Source organism: Hermetia illucens, chromosome 5 (assembly GCF_905115235.1).
Source record: "Hermetia illucens chromosome 5, iHerIll2.2.curated.20191125, whole genome shotgun sequence".
Lineage (NCBI taxonomy): Eukaryota > Metazoa > Arthropoda > Insecta > Diptera > Stratiomyidae > Hermetia > Hermetia illucens.
In genome coordinates this window covers 58,255,586-58,280,038 of record NC_051853.1, presented here as the reverse complement: position 1 = coordinate 58,280,038, position 24,453 = coordinate 58,255,586, and the positions used below count along the sequence as shown (strand labels likewise).

At 39.6% G+C, this 24,453-nt stretch overlaps 1 protein-coding gene across 3 annotated transcripts in view; it reads right to left on the bottom strand.

The window, feature by feature from the left end:
• Positions 1–24,453, bottom strand: part of LOC119657906 (partitioning defective 3 homolog B) — a 165,993-nt gene that overhangs the window by 55,741 nt on the left and 85,799 nt on the right. Inside the window, exon 1 of one of the 3 annotated variants that reach the window (XM_038065067.1) lies at positions 15,557–15,921. The exons of 1 other annotated variant lie outside the window; for it this stretch is intronic. The gene's annotated coding sequence lies outside the window, so the exon portion shown is untranslated. Of the gene's footprint in view, positions 1–15,556; positions 15,922–24,453 lie in introns of those variants that run through there. One more of the 3 variants, XM_038065068.1, reaches the window with a different exon arrangement.

The window sequence follows — 24,453 nt, the reverse complement described above, 5'->3', positions numbered from 1 at the left end:
GGTTGATGTGGTGCTCATATCGAATTGAATTTCATAAATAAAAATAAGGTTGGATGTTTCGCTTATCGGTTCCTTCGGATGCTTTTGTTCACTTTGAGTAGCGTAACTACAGAAATTAATGATTCACCCTTGACCTACCCAATCGCACACAAATTGCGCCGTCGTCGATTATGCCGACCAGTTTACCAATGCGTACAATTTTCCATAATTTGTTAGCCCATTTATTTATAAATTTTTTTCCTACTGCAATAAGAGTCTATAATAAGGAAATGCTAGATAAGTAGTTAAAATTCAACAGCCTCATCGATAAATAAAGTTTGTTATTCCTTAATCATATTTCTATTGCATTGTAGACAACAGAACCCCTTGATATTAATTCAGTAAATATTTTTGAAAAATTTATTTAAAAAAAATTGCAATTCAACTAGGAGTATCTGAAAGACCTCAAATTAAAAAAAAAATGCCAGATGAACTTGAAATATACCGCAGAAGATAGATTAAACACGGAAGAGAATTGCCTTGGAACATCTTATAGCTTGCAGACGTCAAATTTTGTTACGGATAAATGTTAAGGCATTTTTTCTTCAAAGGAGGAAAGTTTCTTTTTAAACACGACTAAACTTCTTCGAAATTATGCAGGGTCAAATCTAGCCGGTGGAACGTTAGCTACTCGATAGGGTATTTCGGGTTGGAATTCCGACTGTGTGACGAACGTTTATGTTTGTCTTGCCCCCAATCGATGGTGTGGTGTGACGGTATATTAACGAAACTGAATCACAGGTTCATTTATCTATATATTGTTATATTTATACATTTGATTCGTTGGATTTGCCCCGCCCCGTATAGCAGAATAGCTATTAAGACATCTAACGATTTTTATGAATTTCATTAGTAAAAAATGATTTCCAAGAGATAAGTTCAGTTTGATGTAGTTCACATTGTGAAAGGTTGTGTCGTTAGTCAAACTGAGAAACAATTCAATCAGTGATTTAAGTCTGTGTGTTTGGTTTTCCAGACGTATTTGAATTCGATGATCGTTTCATTCCTGTCAGCTATTCTGATATGGAATTCTATTCTCTTCAATGGGTATTTTCCGAAAATAAGCTCCTTCAAAGATGTTCACTTTGTAAGGTTATGACATTTGTCATTGGATGCGTATCGATAATTGCTTCTCTTCTCTTTCACAACTAAGTCGTAATGCAACTGGACTCCCCAATATTGCGAATCAATCCACGGCAGATGCATAGAAAATTGCACGGAAATAGCACCCTAGTGCAGCCTGACTTTGGGCTTACAAATGCAAGAACAAAGAGAGAACAGTACCTCAAACGGCTCGGTTGGCATTGAGAAGTCCTCGAGCTTATCACACAGATCAACAACTATAGGGCACAAGAAAAAATGCTTCAGTGTTGATCTGAATTTATAGTTTGCAACCTTTCTTATGAATTGGCCCAATGCATTGCATTGAAATGTGGAGCTGGCGAAATGTCTGAATTGTGCTGCTTTTCGAAATGAGATTGCCATTATTTACTCAACCATCTTAACTATTGCATTTATTGCTTCGTGGCGAAACATCAGAATCATGACATTTTCTGTCGAATGCTCAAGGATACAACAAATTTTTCCACTTAATTTGTAACAGACATTATCGAACAACGTGGAGTCAGTCCGTGATTCTGTTCTGTTTGAGAAAGTAAACGTTTTTTTTGTTGATCATCAACGCGTAATTTTGGCTTCGCTTGCACCCCCCATTTAGGTGTACGGGGAGTCCCCTTAAGTTCAAGGTGCAACAATATAATTTACTGTTTGTATAGCGGTTGACAATACCAACCTTTCTGCTAAATTTCGTGTCAAAAAGTGTAACCATTTCTGAGAAAAGTGTGTGTGACAGACAGACTGGCAAACAGTAAGTTGATTTTAATAAGGTTTTGTTTTCAGCAAAACCTTAAAAAGCTAAAACAAACAATAACGATATGATGCTGCAAAGGTAGAGCTGAGGCCACGTCTGACGATTGCCTCCGTTCTGAACGAACCTGTGTCGAATTTTCAATAAAACGTACTTGCATGTATGATAAGATGCAATATACGTGAGTTCGATCTGTTCTGAGGACACTAAAACCGGCACATTAATAACATTTTTCTAAAAGCATTCTTCATTTGTTAATAGAGGAATTTGGCTAGATGTCGAATATTAGTTGAGTTGTGAGTGAACCTGAATCAAATTAGGATAATAATACGGGGCGAGTACGGTACGTTACGGCATCCAAAGAACAGGCTTTAACACACTTCCAGGTTTAAGTTCAATATTTAAATGCTGCGCCACCTTTTATTATTATAAACAAAATATGTATAACTTTTAAAAAATAGATTATAACAGCAACGGAGGAATAGTTGTACGTAAAATAAAAACAAGTCGGAAAGCCGGAAACTGGACGTTTCAGGTACGAAAGGTTTCGTGTACTTCTTTTATAAAGATATTTGAGTGTGAATTTGTCCCATTGGTACATAACACGTAATATACGCATATGTTATGTGAGAATATCCATTTTCAGGGGATATTGACATTCAAAATTTTGAGCTTCCAAAGAAGTGACAACTTTGGCCTATTATAACTTTGTTAGTAATAGTGCGGTTTCCAACAAACTTGGTAGGATCAAAGGTGTCCGGATAGCTGAGTGGTTAGAGCGCAAGGCTGTTGTACAGAAGGTCGCGGTGCAAATCTCACTGGTGGCAGTGGAATTTGTATCGTGATTTGACGTCGGATACCAGTCGACTCAGCTGTGAATGAGTACCTGAGCCAAATCAGGGAAATAATTTCGGGCGAGCGCAATGCTGACCACATTGCCTCCTACAGTCTACTGGAGTGTACCGTTACGGTCGTGAATGAAGTGCTCTAACACACTTCAAGGCCCTGATCCCATATGGATTGTTGTGCCAACAATTATTATTATTATTATTGCTAGGATCAAGCTCTATATTACAATCTATATTTCTGCAAAATTTCGTGGTACTAGGATGAACTTAAGGGGGTTCTGCAGTCAATTACTTAAAATTATAGTAATATACAATTATTAACTTTATTTGAAGGGATATCGGTATGGAAGGTATTTCGGAGCCTAGCCACCATATAGTGGCAGCCTCTTGATTTTTTAGATTTTTCGGTTAAGCAGTTTCTGAGAATGGCCCCGTTAAATAAATGATCACTTTTGACCCCACAAACTCCCCACCTTTCTAACAAATGTCAAAACTAAGACCAGATTTGGAAAGTACTAACCGAGACCTTTCATTTGATACTCAACATGACTATATTTGGCGAAAAAAAAATGTACACCCGTCTTTTGCATGTTCCCATAAATTCGACGTGAAAGCACAAACACACAAAACCTTAAAAAGACCTTCCTCTATTGCTATCTTAATTAAAGATTCTCTTACATGGCATACAGATAATTCATTACTCATATTACTCGTAATTGAATGAAGTCAGAATAAGCTTGAAGCATCAAACATTTTCGCAAAACTTAACAGTTTTTCTCGATACCTACGGCCGTTATTGTTGAAATTTAAGCTAGATTAGATTGCACTATTATTTTAGATTGCAGTCGGAAAATTTTTGCAGATCTTTGCAACCTATTGAGTATGGACCTATATTTTGTTACTAATAATTAAAAGAAACTTCTATTGAGCTAAAGTTATAGGTTAGGCCTGAACGTTTGAATTTGGATTTGGGTCGATTTTTCAGCTTACTGTTCATGGAATGTAAACTTAATACGTTTTTGGTCGAAGAAAAATATCAAATCGCTACATTTATCGGAAGCATTAATTTTTTTACGAATAAGAAGAAAAGTGCCAAAGAAATTAAATATCTGTTGCAAAAAAACGATTAAAAGATGTGAAAAGCAGTTTGCTCGTTGAGGGTGGTTTTAATGTTGAGGACAAGGAATGCGTGGCCCAAGTGAGAAAGTTTTACGATTATGGAAACGAGAATAATGGGAGATCAAGAAAAATGTGAATTATAGGATATATATATAACATATTAGCTGAATAGCTATTTCCAAGCGTATACGGTTCCTTAGAATGATTCAAGAGTAAGGAAGTTGAGTCCTACATGAACTGAGTCCGTTCAATGGCAGAATTGCCACCAAAACAAAAAAAAAATGGATATGTATATCGCATCGTCAAACCGCCACGCTAGTTAAAGGGGATATTGTTCCAAAACAACCTATTATAATTACATAAGTGTAGACAATTCTTATATACATATGTCACAAAGAACGTATAACAGCGCTTATTTATCAAACAGTTTAAAATAATTCCTGAGAAGTGGACACATCACATTGGACTGCATTGAAAATTGTGAACATAGTATAATCCAAAAACCATTCAAATTTTTTTCCGACGTAGAATAGATAAACGTTCACCAAGGGAATAAAACTCTCATTCGGAAAACAAATGTCTTTGTCTTTTTACTTTAATTGATATTCCATTTTTTCTTTGATTCCATGTCTCAAAGATAACCAAGAATGATCAATGACCTATTTTGTTGTTATTAAATTAATTAACTCCCCCTCGGACACCACCTTGTCGTGGTGGGGGAGCCTGTAGTAGTTTACTACTACACTCAGGGTGTCCAAAAATATGAATATGGAAACAATGGATATAAACTCTCCAAGTGGTAAGAAGTCACAGACTTCGAATCCACCCGCGACCATGAGCAATCATGTCGCGGCCGAGGCGCGGATTTTGGAGGCCTCACCACGTTCATATTTGCCTATAGAGCAATCTGTAGAAGGCATGCTTTCCGACTCAGTGGAAAGTTTGCATTTAGTGCCTACGGCGAAGTTAGCCAGAAAGGAAAGTACGGAAACTCTCAAATTGGGAGAAACTGGAAATCCGACTACGGCCGGCCCGTCCGCGGTACTACAGCCCAAATCTACCCGCAAGCGGAAGAGAAAGGCCTGGCAGAAGGGAACTTCGGCCACTAAGGAGGGGGGACTACAGGCTAAATCCTGCCTGTCAGAACCTTCTCCGCCATCCTTACTGGGAAGAGCGGAAGAACGGGAAGCTGGTGACGTGGACGCTACTGGTTCAACGCCAGTATGTGGAAATGGATCCAAGCGGTCCGAACACCGTGAACCTGGAAAGGCCCTAAGCCGACGGCAGAAGAGAGCACTGCGAAGGAAGATGAAGCACCTTGGGAATGAGGACATGGACGTGGCTGTACCACTAGGCGCGGTAACGCCCAGAGAAATCGGACGCAAGGTAGCGGAATCTCCGGCGGAAGGTGGGGATAAACTGGAAACCCCGGTAAGATCCACACTGGACGCACCAGACTCTTCAGTCAGCGGTAATGCGCGCAAGAAGCGTAAGACCAACACATCTGCTGTGGCCGACGCTTTATTGTGCTCCGCACCAGGGCTTACATCCACGCGTCTCGCGGGGATTAGGACCGGTGTGCCGGGAGGTGATCAAATCAGCGAGAGAGATCTCAATGAAGCTGGTCCCTCCCACAGGAATACGAACACGAAGGCGGGAAGGAAGAGGACGTATGCGCAAGCTGCGGCCTCTGTTCTGACTGCTGCCGTGGGAGTTTCCTCCAAGGATGGCAAAATGTCAGAGGGACAATTTACCATCCTCCAGGAATGCCTGTGGAAGAAAATGATGGAGCCTGGAACGAAGCCACGATTTAACGATCAAGGTTTTCGTGATGGGCTTCTACATTTGGAGTGCGCTGACGAGGCTGCCTTAAAGTGGCTCCAGCAGGTAATCCCAACTTTGAGTTCCGGCGGTCGGCCCAAGTTCACTATTGTGAACACTGAGCTACGCAGGACAGAACATGTCGGATGTTGGCTACCGGGCCCTCGAAGGAAGGCAGAGGACATCATCCGCTTGCTGGGTGAACAGAACCCGGGCATGGACTTTGGACACTGGAGGGTAAAGTTCATGAATGCCAGGAAGGACCAATCTACAAACGTGGAGGGCTTCAACTTGGTATTCGAACTGGACCAACAGAGTCTGAATGTGCTCAGGGGAAGTCACCATATGGTGCTCCACTTTTTCCTATATAGACTGAAATTCAGTCATATCAGGAGACTGTAGGGCATCATCTCCATTTTGAGAGCGAAGAACAATGATGGTCTTCGACTTACACGACATAGAGCAAATTGCAGCATCTTCGGTGCGCTCTCCCACAATGGAGACGTGCGCGGAGGATAGTGCATACAGGGGCGGAACCCCCGTATGGGGGCTCGCACTGGGGAAGGGACTACAGAGTGAATCCTACCTGCTAGTAACTTCTCCTACACCTTCCAAGGAACAGGCGGAAGGAAGGGAAGCCAGAGACGTGAACGAAACTGACTTGATGCCAGTTCGAGTGATCGAATCTATGCAACCCGGACACCGCAAACCAAGTAAGGTGCTAAGTAGAAAACAGACGAATGCTCTGCGGGATGAGGTGAGATCTTTCGTGGATGAGAACATGGGAATTGCGGTACTCCCAAGTACGGCTTTTCTCAGAGAAATCAATCACGAGGGGATCGAGTCTCTGGCGGTACGGTGTGGGGGAAACCCCGTCATACGCGGACTGCCGCATACGCTTCTAACTGTTTTCTATAAGACAATAGACTAAGTTTATGTCGAAAAACATAAAGATTGGTCAAATCAACCTGCAGCATGCCAAAGCTCCCTCCTACCTGTTGGCAGCGAGAATGACAAAGCTAAAGGATTTCCCCTGTATCTTTCTGGTGCAAGAACCGTGGGTTCGATTTAACAGAATCTGTGGTATTGGATCAGTAAAGGGGGCTAGGATCTTCTACGACGAAAGATCCATAAGACCGAGAGCTTGCGTCCTGATGTCAAGACGGTTAGAGGCAACTATGCTGAGACAATATTGTTCCCAGGACTTAGCTACGGTCATCATACAATACCAGATAAATGGCGAGAGGAAAAACATCATAGTTGCCTCCGCTTATTTACCCTATGATTCTTTGTATCCTCCACCGACGCAAGAACTTAGGGATCTGGTGGCGTATGCAGAATCAAGTGGTCTCGAACTCTTAATAGGTTGCGATGCGAATGCTCAACATATTTGTTGGGGCAGTAGCAAATGCAATCCAAGAGGAGAGAAGCTATTTGATTTCATCACTTCAGCTGGTCTTATGACTGCAAACGTGGGGTGCGCCCCTACGTTCGTGGGACCGAGAAGAAGCGAAGTAATTGACCTAACAATCTGTACCCCAAAATTGTTAGAGTTGATTACACACTGGCGAGTGCTAGACGAGGTCTCACTGTCAGATCACCGATATCTAGAATTCAATCTGACTATTGCGGGCGAACAGTCTGCAGTACAAAGACGGAACCCTAGGAAAACGGATTGGGCAAAGTTCAATGAACTTCTTGGCAATAAAGTACAGTTCCCTAGGCGACTAAGGACTCCTTTGGTGCTGGAAGATGAATTGAAAACTCTGAGCTACACACTTTTAGAGTGTTATGAAGAGGCTTGTCCTATTTCCCGAGACCAAAGTGGTAAAAAAGTTCCTTGGTGGAACCGAGAACTGCAAAAACTCAGGAAATCAACCAGGCGACTTCTAAATCGTGCTTGCAAAAGTAACAAGAACGAAGACTGGTTAAATTTCAGGAACTCACAACGTGAATATAAGAGGCTCGTGAGGTGCTCGAAACGAGACTCCTTTAGAGCGTACTGTGAGGAACTGGAAGGCGAAAGGGAGACTTCAAGGCTGTGCAGAGTCCTCAAAAGGGATGAGTCGGCCAAGTTGGATTCTCTTAGAAAACCCGACGGTACTTTCACGAACTCCAGACTGGACTCAGTACAGACCCTCCTGGAAGTACACCACCCGGGGGAACGGGTGAGAGAAGTGGTAGGGGGAGAGTTGACGGTTCTTGCAATCCCTTCAACACGCAAGTGTTGCAAGAGGAACTGGAACACTGCGAAAGCGGTTGTTACCCTTGAAAAGGTGAGAGCTGCGATACTGTCCTTTGAACATTTCAAAGCACCTGGCATGGATGGCATCTATCCGACAATGCTAAAGGAGGGTATGGAGCATTTAGAGCGACCTCTAACAAATATTTTTCGAGGATGTCTTGCTCTGGGCTACGTGCCTTCTTCTTGGCAACAGGTTAAAGTAGTTTTCATACTGAAACCTGGGAAAGATGACTATTCTAATCCAAAGAACTTCAGACAGATCAGCTTGACTTCATTCTTGCTGAAAGGTTTGGAGAGACTGGTGGAGCGTCACATTCGTGGAAAGGCACTTAGGTCACACCCACTTAGTGAAAACCAACATGCTTACCAACGTGGAAAGTCCTGTGAGTCTGCTCTTCATTCTTTGGTCACAAAGATAGAGGATGCAACTTTGAATGGTGAGTACGCGATGGGGGTGTTTGTGGACATTGAAGGGGCTTTTGACTGTGCGCCTTTTCAAAAACTTTGTGATGCCGCCAGAGCGCATGGTGTTGATGATGCTTTAATTAAGTGGATCCATGCTATGCTAACGCAAAGATTGCTGTGCGCTGAGGTAGGGGTCGATCGCTACCTGACTACGGAGGCAACGAAGGGCTGCCCCCAAGGAGGTGTGCTTTCGCCGCTTCTGTGGAGTATGCTGATCGACTCACTGCTATGTGAACTGCAAAATTTGCCAATACACGCTCAAGCTTATGCTGATGACGTGGCTGTACTTGCTGTTGATCGGGATCTTGGAACGGTGTGTAGGAATATACAGCGTGCCGTTGATTTGATAGACAGCTGGTGCCTTAGACATGATTTGTCAGTTAATCCAAATAAAACCACAATGGTTTTATTCACAAAAAGGAGAAAACTGGATGGACTTTGCCTCCCTGAGATGAGGGGTACTACCCTTCAACTCTCCGAAGAAGTGAAATACCTGGGGGTTACTCTAGATAAAAAACTTCTTTGGAACAAACATGTAGAGGTAAAGATGAAACGAGCTCTCACAGCTTATGGGCTGTGCAGACGGACCTTTGCCTCGACATGGGGACTCAGACCTCATGTGGTAATGTGGATATACGTTGCCATCATTAGGCCGATGTTCGTATATGCATCAGTAGTGTGGTGGGTTAAAGTGAGATAAAAAGGTTTTCACCGTAAACTAGCTGCACTGCAAAGAACTGTTTGTCTGGGTATCACTGGCGCCATGAGCACGACATCCGGCGCAGCTCTGAATGCACTACTCAATTTGCAGCCCCTGGATATATTTATTCAAAGCACTGCAATGAGAGCAGCTCATAGGCTAATTCGATTAGATCTATGGGAAAACAACGGATATGGGGGGCACAGAGCATTGGAAGAGTTACTGGGAGGACTGAATCCAGTTCTTACAATGCCTTCCGATTCTCGTGTCCCCATATATCTGTTTGGTAGAAGATATGTAGTTACCCTGAAGCGTAGAGAGGACTGGGAAGACCCAGAGGAATGCGTGGAGGGATATACGGAAGTCTTCTACACGGATGGCTCAAAAACAGAAGAGGGTTCTGGAGCCGGAGTCTACCTCTCGAATAAAAACGAGATGTGGGCTTTTCCTTTGGGACAATATGCAACGGTTTTTCAAGCCGAAGTTTATGCGATCCTAAGGGTGGCAAACTGGGTGATTGACGAGCGGTTGAAGGACAGGCGCATCGCAATCTGCAGTGACAGTCAAGCTGCACTGAGGGCATTGAGCAGTCCTTTGATCACCTCGAAAATCGTTCAGGAATGCAGAAACCGTTTGAATTCTATGTCTAGATTCAATACGGTGGAACTACTCTGGGTACCTGGTCACTGTGGCATAGAAGGAAATGAAATCTCGGACGCTTTAGCGAAAGAGGGGTCAATCTCCCCTATGCCGGGACCGGAGCCAGCAATTGGGGTATCAGTAGCATTGGCTAAATCTGTTTTCAAAAACTGGGAACAAGTTTCCCATAATGACAGGTGGCAGAGCCTTAATGCTGCTCGACACACCAAACTTTTCCTGCCAGAACCCAACATACGTACCGCAAAGTTTATCCTGTCGAAAAGCAGGAGGACTTGCAGGTGTATTGTGGGCATTCTGACAGGCCATAATTCACTAGCTGGGCATATGTTCAGAATAGGAATTACCGAAGATGATACGTGTCCCTCCTGTAATGAGGAAGCGGAATCCACGGAGCATTTCCTATGTGAATGCCCCGCCTATGGACGCATCAGGCATCAAATCTTTGGTGCCGATGTTCTCCAATTACGACGGGTAGCATCACATCCACTAACGGAAATCCTACGATACGTTAACGAATCCGGAATATTCCGTTAGACGTGGGACGCGAGTACAATGGGCCAACACGGCCTGAGTGCTCAGAAGCTGTAGCTTCTCCCCACCACACACACACACACACACACAAATTAATTAAACTGACAAACTTTCATAAACAATGATTTTAACAAAAAGGTTTTCGTATTTAATAAATTACCATTCCGTATGCTTAAAAAGCTTCTCTAAGATATAAATATAAAATATCTCCTTCCTTCCCTCCTATTCTTCTAGATTTCATCGATTTGAATATTACAATTTTTCTATATACAATATCTAGTCCATTCAAAACACGCCATTTCTTTACCATTACATGCACACACAAATCAATAAGAGGTTTCTTTTTAAATGCTATGAACAAAAATCTATTTTACTATATAATTTCTAAAATCAAATTGAGGATATTTATTTCCCGACGTTTTTGTAATGGCGCTAATTGCATGAGGCACATACATACATGGCCACCTCATCTAAGAATACTAATCAGCCTCTTATAGGCTTATATACAAGCATAGGTATATAGAGACCTGCAGTATGAAAGCTATACCCAAACAATTATCTTCCATTGTATTAACCAAGAAGCCATCTTCTTAAATAAAATTTGACACGGTCGAGAACTTCCGGATGTTGTTATTAATTTTTTCTCAAGACATTACAATTCGACGAAGGTATGTATGTTCATACCTACTTAAGTGTAACGACCCCTACCCAATGTGGCTGTACTTTTGGTGAGCATGTTTGGAAGACTTCTTAAGGCTTCGCTTCATAGTGAATTCTTCCTGTTTAACGAACAAAGGAGTTGTTCCCGGCATTTAGTTTTTTTCTGTTAAAACATTCTTTGGGCATACTTGCAGACATTCTGTAATTTGAATCTTAATTGAACTGCGACATGAAATGCTTAAGATGGTGATTTTTTAACAAAAATGAGAAATAACTTAAAGTGCCTAGGAATATAATAGTAATAACATTGATTATTTGCTGCCTGACTGACTGCAAGAATGCCTAAATTGCTAGTTTATTTTATTTCCTAATAAAAATTTGGTAGATTTTGGATAACCGTTAGATTAGCTGAATCATAGTGTTCTAGTTAATGATTGTTTGTAATGATTAAAATGGAATTCGGCAGGGATGGGACCATCCTAAGTGGCCGGAGACGACCAAGAGGAGTAGATCAAATGTTGCCTATTTAAATCTGAAAAGTTACTTGAATACAGGAGGTGATATAACATATAAGGACCTTCAAGTGGAATCATCCTAATTATCATATAAGCATTGCTAGGTAGTATTATTCAAAAGAAAGAGGAGTGTCCTTAGAAAATTCCGCTTTCTATAATCGCCTAAATACGTTCAAAGTTATACAACCATTAGGTTGGTAGTGCAGATTCAGTTAAGATGGATTCTTGACCAGCGCCTGATCCCGGCTCTGAAGACAAACTCATTTAAGTCATTTAAGGCGACTGCACTTTTTAATGGAGATGGCAACTTGCATCTGGGACCCATAATTCAATGACAACAACAACACTAAGAAAAACAGCAAATAGCAATTTGTAGAAGGGACTGGAATACACCACGGCCACTGCTTCTGGTAACTGTAATGGGGGATTATACTATCAATCCGCTTGCAAGAATCGCAAAGCTATGGCGGTTACCTACTGAAAAAGGAGGAGAAGGGGACTAGCAGGGAAAGAGAGAATAGCACCGTGGAAGGTAATAGTTTTGGCGGAAGGAAATCATTCCCTAATTCAACAGGTGCTACATCTGATTGAAAATGTAATAGAGAACAGACAAGAGTGGTCAGCTATTTCTTCGATACAGCTAAGGTGTTCGAAAATGTGTGAAATCAGGATACGGTGTACGAATTGTATAGGGACCATCCGAAGAAATTTCAAGACTCTAATAGCTTATCGGCGCATATTCTGAATTGAAAAAAACGTAGCTACTATACAACAGGGTAGCATTTTAGGCCCAATACCGTTCTTTTGTATAACAATGATTCATGGTGTGCTCAATAAGTTGTAGGACTGATTGTATAGAAAATACCATAATTTATTGCTTATATTATTAAAAAATCTTAAAGTTTTCAAAATAGGACTCTCGTACATTGACACACTGGATATAAGGTGATTGCCGTTTATCTATCTTCCTTTAAGTTATTTACTGAAATATCACCGAGAGCCCCTTTTAGGCGGGGAAGAAGAAAAAAGGTTCCATGGAACCGTGTCTGAACTGTGGCAGGAGGTGAGGCAACGTGGTAATGCCAGCCGCTCCATGCGAACATGGCAGTGCCGCACGGCGTATTGTCATAATGAAGCTTCCACAGTCTGCGGATATCTGGTTACAACCACGCTCATAATTAGGTAAAAACCTTCGTGATCAAAAAGGACCAGAAGTATATTTTTCACCTTGGACTTACTAATCCCGAAATTTTTCAGAGGAGAAAAGTAGATTATAAACCATTCCGACCTTTGGCGTTTCGCTTACGATTCGTACTGGAAACACCAGGCTTCATCTTTGATAACCGCGTTAGCTGATGATTTGAACCGTGCTGTTGGAAAGGCTTAACTTCTCACCAGAGTCCCTTACTCTCACGCAGAGTCCAGAAGCTTTTTCATTTCCGTCACATTTTCTATCATCCTCGATTTTGACTGATGACTGGCGTATTCCTCATCTACGACGAGCTCCTTCCCTTCCCAGAAAAATGTTCTCCAATTAAGAAGAACAATTAAATGCCAGATACACACAGTTGAATTAAATTCATAAGACACTTATACTGGTTGTTACGGAGGAATTTCCAGCTCATCAAAATTTGTTGTCTGTTGGAACGACTTAAAAGAGTTAAGTCGAACGACTTCCTCTCATAAAATAGTCAATTCACACTCAAGGCAACCAAGGAGCTGAGATTGACCGCAGGGTCCCTCCCTTAGTAAAGTGAATCTAATCTGCATTTCTATGCAAACGGTGCTGAATTGCATGTAACATAAGTAAAAGATTTAAAAAAATGTTCGTTGGGCCGCAAAAGACTTTTATTTCGCTTAACTCGGCTTTCTTAAGTTGGGACTCTGAAAATGTGGTGGGTAATTTTCTTTATGGTTTTTATTGCGGATAAGCTTCACACAAACTCCTTACCTGCTAAGGTTGTTTTTAGAACATATGCAATGAAACAAGAAGTCGACATCATTTTTACAATGATTCTCTTGTCAGAGCCGGAAGGATGATGAAGACTGGTGAGTCATTGCATTCCGTGGCTTTACAGGTAGAATATTCACGAAAGGCTGTCCAAAACCTTTGGAACCGGGGAAGGAAGCCTTCGGGTTACCAATGTCTAGGAAGTCCGGTACGTGTGGCGCACGGACTGTACCGGCATGCGCATTACCAAACCGATTACCCGAACAATTGGTACTCGGAGGTGAGTAATTAACACGAATTCGACTGGGACTCATCGTGTAAATTGAATGATATAGAGATATGAACGTTTTACGGTTAAGTGTAAACTTAAATTTTTTTAGTGGCTATTGACTTGTGAGAGTATCGACAAGAAGCGGTGGAAGGTTTTCTGATTCTTGCATTCACGAACCTGGCAGATCTGGTAGTTCTAATATGATGTTCTGGGTGAAATCAACGTACAAGGTAAAATTGACTTTGTTTTTTCTGAATGAGAGCACTGTGACATCTCAGAGCTATAAAGATTGTCAGGCGATCAGGTCAGATTTTATAACAAGCGGTGGACGGTTTCATCCTTAAATAAGATAATGCACGTCCGCACTTAGCCCGGGCGAATTTTTCCTCGAGTAGGCCAATATTCGGGGCATAGCATGATTTGTCAACAGCTCCCTGGGATCAATTAGAAGATCGTGTCCGGGCAGCTGAGAAAGATATACACAACCAACAACAGTTGATTCAATTGTTTGAGAGATGCTGAGAGGAGATCCCAGAAGAAAACATTCGCCATCTTATCAAGAGCATGCCATCCAGGTTCCAGAAAGAGCTTTATATATGTGGATTTTGAGAAAATCGAATAGAAACTTTTCTGGTGTAAAAAGGCTACTGTTCGCTTAAAAGAAGCAATCGTAGATAGAGCTGGCAAAAAATTAAATGCGTTGAGATATAACAATGGGAAATATATACGGCAGCACTTAGACCTTTGATCGATTAAATTTAGGTGTGAAGTGTGAAACCTGTGCGGACCAGAATCAAAGTAATTTTTATTTCCGTAAGTACTGGCACTAAACACCCTAACGGTAGATTAGACTCACTAAAGGTTTTTGAGCAATCAACCTTTCTCAAATATTAACGTAACTTTATTGACCGAAATAGAGAAAGGCCTAACAATTTCTTGAATGGGAACTTTTGTATGTACAGTCATTATAAGTATGATCCCATCTATCATCCATTAGTTTCTTTCGGTTAGCAGGTACCCAATCTTCCGTACACTACAGTGCTTTCAAAGAGTTTGAATTATGGGTATCATCAATCCAATGTTTTCCATCCATAAGTCAACATTCAAAGTAAAGACTGATTCCAACTGCAAAGGTTGTGTGCCCTGACATGCAAAAATATTATTAGCAGCAGCAATAAATGCTTCAATCACTTTCAGTTATTTAATCAATTATAAAATTACTTTTCATGGTATTGTATAAGACTGCAGAAATGTAGGAAAAAACACTCAGCAAAATACCGAGGAACACTGCTTCTATACAGTAAACTCGTATTGCGTAGAGCGTGGCTAGGATAGAGAAATATTGTAGTTGGTTTATAAATGTGCAGTACTTGCGACTAATAGAATACACAAACAATGCAAGTAATTAAGTGTGGTGTTTCGTGGTCGCAGCCATGGTGGTATTCGTTGAAATGTTGATTGAAATGCATTCCAGGTTACTAACGAACAAAATCCACTAGAGATAACACACTTGGTTGCATTTTCAACACAGAACACAGTTCACATTTAACAAATTTATGCTTTAAAATGAATATGAAATTATATTATTCGAATGCGAATTTATTTTTAATGATAATGAAGCAGGGAAGTGTTCACAAGTAACTTTTTGAAACAATAGTAGACCGCGTTGGATGAATAAAAGACAAAACATTGCTTTCCGTAAATAATTTTTTAAATTTTTTTACTCTCAACCAAATTCACCTTCTGAATTTTATTTTTAATAATTATTATATTTCAACAATATAGGGGTGGTGTGATAAATTTCAACCATTTATTCAGACAACTCCGCACAATTCTTTAAAACATCACGTGAAAAGTATGTTACCACTTTGTAAAAACATTTCTTTCAATGATTCACTTTTATCGCTTCATATGACATACATGTTAGATATATCACATATGATTTGATGCAACGTGATTTTGGGACGTTAGTCGTTAACACCAGATGCAGAACACGTTCGGGAATTCAAATGTCGGAGGGTCTGTGGGGCTTGAACCCATGACTTCTAAGTGTTATTGGGAAAATTCTCGATTTATTATCCCATTCGATTACTGGCTCGTACTAAATATGGAAAATTCTCGTTACCGTCGCCGCTTCACTTTGCGGAACGTTCAAACGCTTAGCTACCTGTTCAGGTAAAACTGCGAGACTGAGTCAAGACTGATCTGCGCCGCTACGTGAGGCTCTCCGTGCATGTTCGTAGCGAGCGAGCGCATTGCCGTGAAAAGATATAGTTGAGCTTGGCTCTGATATTAACTGGTTACAATTTGCTTTCATTTTTCTTTCGTTTGAGTTTTCCATGGTTCTCAAACTATTAGACGGCGGGTTAGTGTAGTAAAAATTGGTTGCGTCAACTGTCAGACTAAGGGTATCTTCATTGGAATGGTAATTATTGAAGTGAAAGTGATATCTAAACAAATACCTAAAGTGTCAATTTTGAACAAGTCCGAAATCGAAAGCTCAGCGCTGCAGGTGTGAAAGATTCTGTGGATTTTTGACGTAGGGATATTTCGGCGCACGAACTCTTAGGATATATGTATCGAGTATGTTAGACTATTCATTTCAATACGATACGCATATTTCACACGAAAGAGATGATTTTGATCTATTATAACTTTCTCAATAATGAAAGGATCTCCACCAAACTTTCCAAATTGTCGTTCTATTATAGAAAAAAATTTAAGAGAGGAGGTTTCACAAAATTTCTTGAATGTAATAATATACAGTTAATAACTTTATTTGAGCCGAGCTGACCCCGCTTGTGAACGGGATAAAGGCTAAAGAAAGGAAAAAGAAGGATAGCTTTATTTGAGCGGATATGGAAATCCGAATTTGTTTTTCCAAAAACCTCGAAAAATGGGATGCAAATTGTTTTTTCTTTAAATTATTAGCTACCCGATTTTGGAAAAAAGGGTAGACGCAGTTATTTTCCTTATTTTATTTTATATATTTCGGAAACCAGATGTTCATTTCTTCTGCATGTCTTCAAATTGGTGTGTCAATTTATTTGAACATTTCGTGAAGTGAGGGAGCTTTCGTATGACCACTAGCTTGATTTTTAATTTTGAAATTTATAATTTTGAATTATGTATAAAAGTTTATTTCTGTGAAAAATTGTTCTGACGCATTTTATTGCTGATATTTTGGAAAAATGAACGATACTGGACGTACGAGTAATAGTTTAAAATACAGGATATGGCTAAATGTTTTCCCATTGGTTTGTGTACTAGGATGGTTAAGGCAATTTAACTTAATGTAAGCTTTTCAGCGAATTTTCCATACCATAAAAGCTTATCATTCTTGTGCTCGTATTGAAGTTTGTAGCCTCGTAGGTGATAGTCTTCTAAAGGTCCTCAGAAATACCGAAAATACCGTCCTTAGTGGTTCGTCCTAATCCGGTTCTCTAATTCCAAACGAGCCAGGCTGGTTCCGATTTTAATGGATTATATAGCTTTATACTATACAACGAGGAGCAACTTGTCTGATGTTCATTGTACAACATTTTCAAGCTAGGAGAAAGATGCGCTTTATCCTCTGTTGCTTTAGATGTTTGATACACTTTGGTATCATTTATATTTTTTGTAAATATTTGATTTAATATTTACAGTTGGATATGTTTTCGTTGCAATTTTGTTTTTGATTGCTCGAACCTCGACTAACATATATTCTTCTTCTTTAAAAGTTTCGTTTAATAGACCAGGGTTACAGAGAACTTTGTCCTATTTTATACAGCATACCCTTGTGAGGGTTGACTATTAATGCAAATACAACACAATCAAAGGGATAGAGTGAAAAGTTTTCTCGTTTTTTTGTGACAATCAATGACTGACGGTGAATTGCGTGGTTTTAAATCTAAGTGAATTCAAAGGCAACTATGGACTAATCTTTGAAAGGTATGTAACTTGTGCTGGCTCAAAAAACTCAACGCGCCGAAAAAAAGAAAAAAAAAATTATGCATTTTCTCTTTTTGAAATTTAATATCCGTAGAATTCGCCAAACTGATAACTTCTAAAGTGAATTGCATCTGATGAAGTCCCGCCAACTTCAATTTTATTTTTTTTCCTTTTTCGTTAAATTTTATTCCTGTGGTCTCAAAATTTATATAGAAGTCGTCCAAAAAGAGAAACTGTGGAAGATTTTATCGTGACCCAACTAGAAAGGGGCGAACGAAAAATTTTCAGATAATATTTCCAAAATATCTTTTTCGCTATTGTTGTTCTCCTTTTTAGTTCTGGGACGACAAGAGAAGGTGACCTGCAATCTGCTTGCATGTGCAATACATGCATTACAAATATCTTTTGCCTTTTCAAAGACTCATATCTTACCTTATGTAATCTCTGGGAAATGCGAAAAAATTCTCAGAAATGTTCGTTATGTTCACAGAGTAAACGAGCAACGCTTACTTATCAAAATCTTGATGAACCCAACCCAAGATGATCTATTTCTTATCCAATCTGATGTTTGTTTATTTTTTTCATGCATACCTGGAAGAAGAAAAAGAACAGTAATAATTACTTGGAAATATCTAAAAATCGAAATTTAAAAAGACTTGTTCATATGATTAAGCTGAAGCTCATCTCATCTCAACAGAAATTCCCATCTTAATGAGAAAAGAAGAAAATAATCGGAAAACAAAGATCAGCCAAAAAGACAATTTGATTTAAACCAAACACCTTCCTAACGACAGGTTTCACGAGGAATATCGTGATCCAATAATAACAAGTCGGGAAACCGGAAGCTGGACGCTTCAGGTACGAAAGGTTTTGTGTATTTCTTAGTGGGTAGCACGTAATATATATATATATATATATATATGAGAGTATCCACTTTCGGGTGATATTGACATTCATAGTCTTCAATTTTCAAAGAAGCAACAAATTTGAGGAATTATAACTTTGTTAGTAATAGTGCGATTTCCACCAAACTTGGTAAGATCATGCTCTAAATTATAGCCTATATCACTGCAAAATTTCATGATACTAGGATGAACTTAAGGGGGGTTTCTAACCAATTACAAAAAATTGTAGTAATATACTATTATTAACTTTATTTAAACAGATATCGGCATGGAAGGTATTTCGGAGCCCAGGCACCATATGGTGGCAGCCTCCTGATTTTTCGGTTTGGTAGTTTCTGAGAATGGCCCTCTTAAAGAAGTGATCACTTTCAACCCCTCGCGCTCCCCACCCTTCCAACGAATGTCAAAACTAAGATAGGCTTTGAAAAGTACTAATCGAGACCTTTAATTTGATACCCCACATGACTATATTTGATGAAAAAAAATTTTACACCCCCTTTTGCATGTAGGGGGACCCCCCCCCCCCCCCCCTTAAATTCGACAGAAAAGGATGTAATTCACTGTATGCGTGAGCGTTCACAGTTCCCACCTTTCTACCAAATTTGGTGTCAATCGCTATAACCGTCTCCGAGAAAAACACGTGTGACGAACAGACAGATAGACGGACAGACAGACAGAGAGATAGTAAACCGATTTTAATAAGGTTTTGTGTTTATACAAAACATTAAAAAGGAATCAAACTTACTGAAAATACAACGTACGATTCACAAGGACGAAAAAAGCAGCTTATAACGAATTTAAACAACAAAACACAACAATGATAAAACTTTAAAACTCGACAACGATATGAGGAATAAAAGGCTATAGGCCGCACACAATTTAGTGAAAAACTTTGGAGGAAGCTGTACACGTAAAGGAAGATGAAGATAACATCCTAGGGATTCCACACAATATCACGAGAGAGTGGATAATGTACTTTAAAAACCTGTTCAAGTTAACATACGCACCTGTAAGACATGTAACTTCGTTGACACACCAGGGGCAAATTGTCTTACTGATCTCCTTCATTAGCCTAGTTTGAAAATCAGTGCTGTTGTCCCTGCTAGTGGAAAAATTTCGTTTTTAAACGAAAAGAGAGCACTTCCGAGGTACATTCAGAAGCATTTCTCGAGAAACACAGATAATTAAATTGTTCGAGAATTGAGATGGTCCTAAATCCGCATACATTTAATGGCGACAGTTGCTCCTCTGATATGCTACGCTATTAAGTGTATGGAGATTTAGGACCAACTTACAATCTTCAAATATTGGGTTTGGGAAAAAGAAATGTCGTATTTGTGATCGAAATTTGACGCTTTAGTTAACATACTTAGAATTATCTGATTTAAGTCAAATATGAGCCATTTTGTTCGTAAACTTGTTGCCATTTAGAAGGCAAGTTCATTATCCCCCCTTATAAACCCCCCCCCCCCCCCCTCCTCCTTATTTGCGAAAAACTCAGACAGCTAGTTTTCACAAGTCTATTTTGAGGACAACTTAGTAGCACCAACAGAGTTTTGCATGGACCGGAAGAGATGGTAATCACTTGGTGCCAGGCCCAGACTATACGATGGGTGCGATAGGATATCCCATCCGAGCTCCCGTAGCTTCTGGCGGGTCATCAAAGATTTTTGAGGCCGAGGGTTGTCCTGATGGAACACAGCACCATTCCTATCGATCAATTCTGCTCGCTTCTGGTCAATCGCCTGCTTCAAACGGTCGAGTTGCTTACAGTAGAGGACCGAATTGAGAGTCTGGCCATAGTTGAGCAGGTCATAGTGAATGATTCCCTTCCAATCTCACCAAACACACAGGAAAACATTCCTGGCCGTCAATCCGGGCCGGCTCGCCGCGTTTCGACCACGATGTTTTCCGCTTGAGGTTGTCATACGTGATCCACTTTTCATAACTGGTCACCATCCGCTTCAAAAATGGGTCGCATTCGTTCCGTTTCAGTAGTACATCGCAGGCGGTGATTCGGTCAAAGAGATTTTTTGCGTCAACTCGTGTGGCTCTCATACAACCAGCTTTTTTGGAATCCAATCTTCTGCAAATGGTTCCACACGGTTTTATGGTCTATTCCCAGTTCCTGGCCAATCGAGCGAATGCACACATGGCGGTATATTTGGATGATTTCGACGATTTTGTCGATTTCTACGACGATTGGCCTACCAGTACGAGGTACCTTCGAAATCGATCGAACCAACGCTGTGCTGTGCGAATCGTTACAGTATCGGGCCCATAAACTTCACAAATTTTGTCGACTGCCTTCGTTGCATTTTTACCTCTCAGGCAGTAAAAACGTCAAATATGACGAATTTCTTGCTTGGTGGACTCCATCTTTGACGCGCTATAACTTGAGACTGAAACGTGCGATCATAAAACTGTGAAAGAGACACCTGTAGCCCAGATTGTCGTCACCGTATAGTATGACCCAATGCGATAAGTACAACACAAGATATGTTTAAGCACAGACATGCCCATGCATTTTTTGGGCATTCATTCAACTAGAGACGTTTACCTTTCTCGTGATTTTTCCTGTGGTTGGATTCCTTGAGCTCTGACTTTAAAAGGTCACCTTGGGATCGATGATTGACCCATTGAATTTTGTGAAGTTTAATAGATGCTAGTGCCTCTTCAAATAATTGATACAAGTGATGAAATAATGACTCCAAATGATGAAATAATGACTCCAAAACGGCAAATTGCTACAACTTATGGTTGCACAGAGTTCACCAAACTTTTACGTAGTTGATTACTCCGCATAAGTTTTGGAGAATTTTCGGTTAAAATGCTTCGATCAGGTGCAAACAGTTGTTTCAAGTCAATTTCATATTCCCAGCATTTGTCAAGTATCGTTAATGAGGATAATTGTTCTCTTGAAAATCGTCTGGATTTGAAGCCATATTGATGTTTGCTGCACTACTCAGAAAACCATTCCAGAAGCGCTTCAAAGGAAGCAAGCAAATGCTTACCTTTGCGAATATGAAATGCTAAAAAAAGGGCATGGCATGAAAGACGAAAAATAAGCAAATTGTGTTGATTTGAAAACATCCCCGGAGATCAACGTGGCAAAGAAGTTACATCAATCTATTATAGGATGACATCGAGTTCAAATGAGTATTTTGGAAGCGTTATATTGAAAGAATTATTTGTTTTTAAGAAATTATTATCCGCTAGTGCTAGAATCATTAGCCATCATTACTACATTTTTTTTAATTTCACTGTCCAACTATTTCTCGCCGATGCGATGCTGCGCAGAGGCTCCTTGCCGGCTTGGATGGGATTATGACTAGTTCCACAAAAATTAATTTTATGAATATTTCCAAGTTGTTGTTATTGATTATAAAAAATATGGATGAAAAAATGTTCAAATAGATATAACCCCTTAAGAGCTTTTTTAGCGATCAGAATAGGTTCAAATCAGACTCCCTAAAATAAGCAGAAAAAGCTGAATTAAGAAGGATTTCTCAATTGAACTAGCTCAATTTTTATTTAGTTATAAGATTTTTGTACGGAGGCGCCAATTAATGAAATGTAATATAATATAAACGAATCTGACGTGACATTATCTGAATTTTTCGTAGGATATTTATATAGCTGAAATGTTTACCTGATTGAATCGGTTAGCCTCTTGCACAGTGAGTGAGAGTGCTTAAATATCCTTCTAAAAAAGTTGGATGTTAATTACCGATTTGAGGAAAAACCGTTCCCTTCAAGCAAAAATAGCAAATCCTTTCGAGTAGATACACAATCAACTCGCTTTGTACCTTTCCTTTCAATGGCGTAAATCTGATAAATTTCAAATATTATTTAATCAGATAAAACTATGAACACATTTTCTTTTTTGCTGCCGAATTATCTCAGTTTCTTATGTAAACACGAAATACATTAGTTTCGCGAATAATTAACATCTTAGAATCAATTCCTATTTATTGGTAAAGACAGACTTTCAAAAGGTGAGATATAGACAAATTGTAGAGGCATATCAAAGCCAATGGTTCCACTTCAATTCGAGTAGGAAAGTGAATGTCACATTACGAAATGTGTAGAGAGTCAAATATTAGGAGCATTTTCCCTTCGAAAACGATTTAAGTAAACAAAAAGAAGAAGAAAATTGATTCGCTAAGGGAAAGTATCTTCTCTACATACCAATTTTGTGCCCACATATTGAGAACCGTAGATGGTATATGAAGCAACGTTGCTGCATTCTGTGCTATTCTATCCACATCATCATCTATACATCAAATCAGAGGCGGCTAGCTAGTGAAACGAGCCACATACATATATGCAATCTGCAGGGCGCACCTGAACACTCCATTGCACCTTTGTTGATGACATATGCACATATAAAGCCGCTGACCGGCACGCAGCGAGTCTTTTTACGTGGCTCAGCAAATAGTTCGGTTTTTTTTTCCAAAAAAATCTCATTACTTGAAAACGCCATTTAACCTGGGGAATTTGCAGCTAAAATAGTTATCATTCCATGAACGGATTCCAGTTTCTCTACTATATTTAGTTTTCGGTTTATTTATTTTAGTGAATAATTTTTCATTAATTAAAGATTTTAGCGTAAATGTAAGTAAAACAGTTTCCATTTTCTTAATGCAATGCAATTAAGTTTTCTATATAATTTTTTATGTCGGTTTCAACAATTTCGACAATTAGTGCACCATGAGCATCAATGCATTTTTGTTTTATATTATACGGTGTTGGTTGCAATTATAATGATAATAGTCTGGTATCTCCATCAATGAAAATATGCGTTAAGGTGAAGATATACGAAAATTAGAGATAAATGGAATAAAAAATGTTTTGTTTCTCTACATAAATTTGAGTTAACGAGCTACAAAGATAGAAAATATCAAGGTATAAATAAGAAGCAAAGGTAGTATTTCTCTACTGGCAACTTTCTCTTTAGTCTTACATACAGATATTGTAACATATTCAAATCATAGTGTTATGACGAAAGTTTGAAATTGAAATAGGAAAGCTTAGCGCTTCATTGCTCAGCTGAAAAATAAAGAGGGAATTATTTTACCACTGTTATTACCGAAATCCCATATCGACTTTAGGTCCATGTGATTTTCCTTCAACTGTTTGAATCCTTCTGACTGGTTTCCTCGTTGTCGAATCTATGATCTGGTATACACCTTCGGCCTGCCCTAAATGTCAGATCAAACGAAAAACGTTTTCTCTGCCATCGTTGGAGGTACCGCCAGGGTAGAGAGGTACGCAGTGAAAATTATGTGGCCTCCTATTCTAGCCTTCCAAGCCCGGGCGAAAAGTTCCGTTTCCCTTCTCACTTGTTGGGCGACGATTTCGCTGCTGATAAGTCTGTGATCAGTTGTAGAAAGCCTTTGCTATTCGCGCCCCTTCCGTAACTGTTAAACAAGTGAGTACTGTTTTTCTGATTACTCATTTCTATAACTAACTAATCATCCACTTGTTACGATTAACAAATTTAACTATTCAATATTTCTAATTTTTGACATTCAGCATCAATTTTCTGCACGTACCAATTAACGTTTGGAATGGCAGTTTGCACTTCATAGGGTTCGGAAGTCAATAACACCTATTATATCCTTTTCTTCGGACAGGAATATGTATTTAATTAAAAATGCCATAATGAAGATCGTTTTGGATATTTTGCGGTATGCTTACTTGAGCTGTATAATGCATTTAGTTTGTTAGACTATTCATTTTAGTGTGATACTGACGTGCAAAGTCTTTTATTTCAGTAAATTTGCACAAAAGAGACAAATTTGACCTACTATAACTTTATTAGTGATAGTGCGATTTCCGAACCTTTTATTTGACACCCACCAGGATTATATTTACTGAAAAAATTTACACCCTCCTTTTGCATGCAGGAGTGACAATT